Below are 6,058 nucleotides of genomic sequence, written 5' to 3' on the forward strand. Positions count from 1 at the left end.
CATTTTGACGTCACAGTGTCGCGCGACAGGTCGCAAACGGCGAGCATACTGAGGCCTTAAGTCCTCCTGCTTGGTCACCCTCCTCACCTAGGAAGTAGAGGCGAAAGTGAAGACAGTTTTGGAGGATCAGCCTGGACCCAGCTGTTGCCCTACTGACCGCCTGTTTGTCCCCTCTACCGTCCGGTCTGACGTCCTGCAGTGGGCTCCGAAGTGGAGAGGCTCATCAACCCTGAGGCGGTGAGACTAAAGTTGCCCCGGTCCATGCAGATCCCCCCCTCACGTTCCACGTCTCATTACTGTATTTGATATGTTTAATCTTTGTATAGTAGTAGAGTATGGGTTCTCCCTGGTTGTTCGCATCCTCGTGCGCCAGCACGGCCTTACACTCAGGTGTGTTTTTTATGTTTCCACGTGCGTGCACAGTGCATGGGAGTGAACGGGAGAGCTCATATGTCCATTGGAGCAAAGCTGTTTTCTAACTCCTAATCTCATCCATCCAGAATACTGTTAGTACGCTTGACTTACAAAAAATGCATAACAACTTCGACTACATATAGTTTAAGGGAAAGTTGTTGTTATAGTGTCGTTTTACTGCCTTTTTCTGCAGGGGCCTGAGTGGTTAGCAGTGATAGATATTCTGCTTGGCTTTATGCCCAGGCAAAGGCAAACACCCTTAAATATGGTTCACCACGCTGCAAGTTCTGACCCGCAGCCCGGGACCCTGTCCCAAGAGACTTGTTGGTTGAGTTCACGATGTTTTACATTTTTGGTTGAGTTCACGGTGTTTTCAATTTTTTGTTTCGTTCTTTCTATGCAGATCCCTCTGTTCCCCAGGGATCCTAATGTAAAAATGAGAGCAACAGGGAAACTGTTTTCTTTCCCCTGCTTCAGCACAAACGGTATTGGTTAATGCTTAAACTGAATTGTAAGTGTACTGCTGTTTTCACTTATGGATACTTGTTTTTATGTTCTTTCTTTATATCCTTTGTTTCCTTTTTTTAATTTCTTAATACTATTATCATTATTATTATTATTTTTAATCCTTCCAACCTTATCTGTTAACATCCACCCTATCATATGCAGACACTGTATAGTCTCGTACGACCCAAATTCTAATGTTTTGTCATGGTATCACTTAAGGTTATAAGTTATAATGTCAAGGGTCTTAACAGTCCCACAAAGAGGAAGAAAATCCTAAATCAATTAAAAAGAGCAAATTGTCAGATCGCTTTCTTGCAAGAAACCCACTTATCAGAATAATCTCAAAAAATCTTGGGCAGACAAAGCATTTTACTCATCACATCAATCAGGTAGGAAAAGAGGAGTCTCCATATTAGTGCATAGACAGGTTAATTTCATACACACTAAAGTTCATAAGGACTCTGAAGGGAGATTCATTTTAGTAAATGGATCTATTGATGGCATACAAGTCTCACTGATGAACATATACGCCCCAAATGAGGATGAGCCCAGCTTCATTACTACAATCTTTACTACAATATTACAGGACAGCTCTGGCATTCTGTTGATGGGAGGGGACTTCAACTGTGTCTTGTCTCAGCACATGGATAGACAACCTTCATCAAAAACCCCTATTTCTCGAATGAGTAAAATACTCAAACACTTATCGAGCGAGTCAGGATTAGTGGATGTTTGGAGAACTAAATTCCCTAAAGGTAGAGATTTTACTTTTTACTCCCACAGACATTTGTCTTATTCGAGACTCGATCTTTTTTTCACCCCCAAAACAGAGCTACATAGGATAGAGGATGTCAAGATCTTGCCAATAACAATATCCGATCATGCACCTCTTGCAATACCATGGGACATAGGACTTAGATTAACGACAAAACAGTGGAGACTAAATGCATCACTTTTAAATGACAAAGAATTTACTACTTTTATAATAAATGAGCTAAAGGACTATCTCAAAATTAACATCTCTCCTGAAATATCCCCCCTCATCTAATGGGACTGCGCTAAGGCATACATTAGAGGCCGCATCATATCATTTGCAAGTGCAAAAAAAAAGGAAAGGGAAGCGAGGCCGTGTACATTGGAACATAAAATAATACAATTGGAACGACAAGATAAAAGAACACTAACTCCCAATTTGCTCAAGGAGCTCAAACAAGCTCGTAGATACCTAAACAGTCTAATTACGGAAAAGTTTGAGGGTAATTTAAGGTTCTCTAAGCAGAAATATTACCAAAACAGCAATAGAGCAAGTAGACTATTGGCTTTTTCTAATATAGTACACAAATTAAAGTCTAGTAATTCAACACTCACAAAACTGGATGAAATTGCAGGGTCTTTTGCTGAATTTTACAAATCCCTATACCCAAATACAGACACCTGCACTGACGATAAAGAATTGGCACAATTTTTGAATGATATTAACTTAAAACAGTTATCTGAGCCCGTGGCAAAGGAATTAGATGAACCCATCAAGGGATCGGAAATATTACAGGCCATCTTTGCTTTAAAAAAATGGAAAAAGCCCTGGACCAGACGGTTATATCAATGAATTTTACAAATCATTTAAAAATATATTTACACCCTTACTGCTAAAAGCTTATCATCATGCATTGCAATCTGGAACTGTTGGAGGGAAGCAACAATAGTTGTAATAAATAAAGAAGGAAAGGACCCTACCAAACGTGAATCATACAGACCCATATCTTTGTTGAATACAGACCTAAGTATATTAACATCCATATTAGCGAGGCGTGTTAATAAAATTATAACAAACATTATTCATCCAGATCAGACTGGGTTCATTACTGGAAGATACTACGGCGACAATATTAAAAGATTGTTAAATTTAATGAACCATTTAGAGACTAAAGGAAAGGAAGCAATGTTACTATCACTAGATGTCCAAAAAGCATTTGACAGAGTATCCTGGCAATACCTTATTCAAACATTAAAAACATTCCAATTTGGCCCTAAATTCATCAAGTGGATTCAAATACTATACTCCAACCCACAAGCTGCTGTTAAAGTGAACAGGTTTCTATCAGATCGATTTGCCTTGGAGCAAGGATATAGACAGGGCTGCTCTCTATCGCCTCTGCTGTTTGATTGAAGTATCGAACCATTAGCACAGCTCATAAGGGATGACAATAACATAAAGGGATTGACAATAAATGGCGAACAACATAAGTTATCATTATATGTGGATGACATGCTGCTGTATCTAGTTGAACCTACAATATCAATTCCACGTTTAAAGGACATTATCTCCACATTTGGCCATTTTTCAGGATATAAAGTTAACATAGACAAAACTTAGACAGAACCATGATACAATGTATTAGTAAGGATTTGGACAGATGGTCAGGGCTTTGGTTATATGGCAATCAAGGCGTCCTAGGGTCAGACTAAAAATACAATTACAGCGCAGCAGGCAGCAATAGCTTACAAAGCACTGGGAAAGCTGGGAAAATGGTGCAGGTTTAAATAGACCGCCAGGGATTGGAAAGGGGTTGCCCGGGCCTTGGTTAGTTACTTTATGGACATTAAGCATCGTCATTTGTGTATAACAGCGCAGGGCTCGGAGTTGACTGCCTGAACTAGCTTGCAGACTTCGCTCCATTTAAGAAAGGAATTTACACTCCCCAATACAGACTTTTTCAGGTATTTACAAATAAGGGATTTTGTAACAAAGCATGGAGAGTGGAATAAAATCCTAGAGCCCACGCCGATTGAAGGATTCCTGATAAAATTACAAATGGATAGCGGAAATAAGAAAATTATTGGCCATTTTTACAAAATATTTTTAGATATGAATCCTAATGAAACTCTTCAGATTTATTTTTTTCTTATTTTATTTTATCTTATTTTGTTTTAATTCATTCATTTATTGCTGCTTATTATTTAATTACTTATTAATATGTTTGTGTAGTACTCCTATCTAACTATGTAACCTGCACCTACAGTGTGTTAACATGAAGAGTGATCTTATTCTGTATTAAGCAGATTATAAATGGGAAACAGCAGACTAAATGTGAATGTGCATGTCTATGATTGTATACGTTTCTGAAACTGAAATAAAAATTAAGTTTAAAAAAAATAATATATAATGCATTATTAGATCATGATGTCTCATATATTAGTTCCACATAGTTCACATGTCAAAAAGTTAAAAATCACTTACACACAAATCAAAGTCAAGTCTAGATTAACCTCAATATCCAACATTGATTTAGTGAAAGTATAAAAAACTATCCAAAAACTAAACATTGCTTTTGCTATTAGCCTCTTTGATTTTGTTACGACTAAATAATAAATATATTTGTATGAATATGAGCATTTATCTTCATCTAAAGCTATGAAATATAGCACATAGTAAATACATTTAAAAGTCTGTTTTAATTATGTTTTATTGTAAAAAATTGTGTAATGTTCCTCAATATTGCTTATCATTTGAAAAAGTGATTCCAATGAATAAACTTTAAAAAACATTTCTGCCCAATGACCATGATGCTAAATATCTTAGCTGATATGCAAAAGATACTTGTAACATTATATTTCTATTATTCCTAAGGGACGACAGCTACTTACTCTCATTGTAATTTACATGGATCAGTTAGATGCCTTTTATTCCCACTGCACTTTGACTTAATTCTGTCTACACTATTAATATCCAATCAAAGTCTAAGGTCACTGAAAGAGAAGTTTTGCACACCATGTGTTGTATTGCTGAGTTGGGATTGTTGTTGCTCATGTCTAACTGCCATCATATTAACTTTTTAATGTTAATGTTAATGAGGTACTGTGTGGTATGTTATTACTTTACCTTTCGTCATATAACAGAGATCTTGTTTGTCAAGGGAAAAGTAGTTGTGTCTGTAGTTGGTTATGTAAAAACACTGTCACAAGCACCTTTGTACTCTGAATCAGACCAGACCACAATAGGGTAAACAGACATTATAAAACCACAGCTGTTTCGGGCGAAGAAAAAGGAAGTCTTAAGAAAGCTTAGAGCCTCTTCCAGCTGCTGGTTTAACATTCTTTAACAATGTGGTTTTATAATTTTTTGCTGAGTTTTGACCTCAGGGGGCTGTTCCTGTTTATTTTTGTTTTTATACTAATAGCAGACTTCCTCAAAAACAGGAATCCTCCAAATTTTCCTCCAGGACCATTGGCTCTTCCCTTTGTGGGAAGTTTCTTCAATGTGGACCATAAACATTCACACATTTATTTTACCAAGGTAAAGTTTAGTACACAGGAGGATTTCACCTTACAGCACATTTTTGTGAATTTGAACATTTAATACATTTAAACTTAACCCATTTGATTAATTTGCACTATTGTGTAATTGCTATCTGGATATGGAATGAACTTAAAAAGTTTTCAGATTCAGTTATCTTTATTAATTCACCTGAATGTACAGTAATGTTCACACACTAGGAAATGTGTGTTTCAATTCCTCATTTTTGTATAGAAATTAATGGTAAATACTGCCGGATCTTGTTTTTGATATTATGCAGCAATGTGTTGTGGTTCATCTTTCATGTATTGTCCCACAGCTGGGCTGACTTCTATGGGAACACTGGTCGGTTCCCTAGTATCGCCTCGGCAGTGTTTGTGTCTGGATACAAAATGGTGAAAGAAGCCATTATAACACAAGCCGAGAACTTTGTGGATCGACCATACAGTGCACTCGCCGACAGACTTTACTCAGGACCCTCAGGTGTAAAGATCTTTCTCTAGTCTCATGCTGTGCACAATTTAGCTCCCCTGAGCCATTAACCCTGTTTCCTCTTCTGCATGTTGTGTCTAGGTGGTCTGTTCATGAGCAATGGTGAAATATGGAGGAGACAGAGACGCTTTGCCGTTGTCAACCTTACGTAGCTTTGGCCTGGGCAATAAGCATCAAATGGAGCAGAAGTATCTGTGAAGGGAGGCCGACACCCTGCAGGAGGAATAGAGAAGGGAGAAGGTGGTACACATGGGTCACAAAATAAAACTCATACTCATCCACATCATCTCTTAAGAAAATCGTCATAAATGACTCTTTTCCTCCCAGGTCAGCTATTCAGCCCAGCAGGCA

This window comes from Morone saxatilis, unplaced genomic scaffold, assembly GCF_004916995.1.
Source record: "Morone saxatilis isolate NCDOM2014 unplaced genomic scaffold, NCSU_SB_2.0 Contig12, whole genome shotgun sequence".
NCBI lineage: Eukaryota > Metazoa > Chordata > Actinopteri > Moronidae > Morone > Morone saxatilis.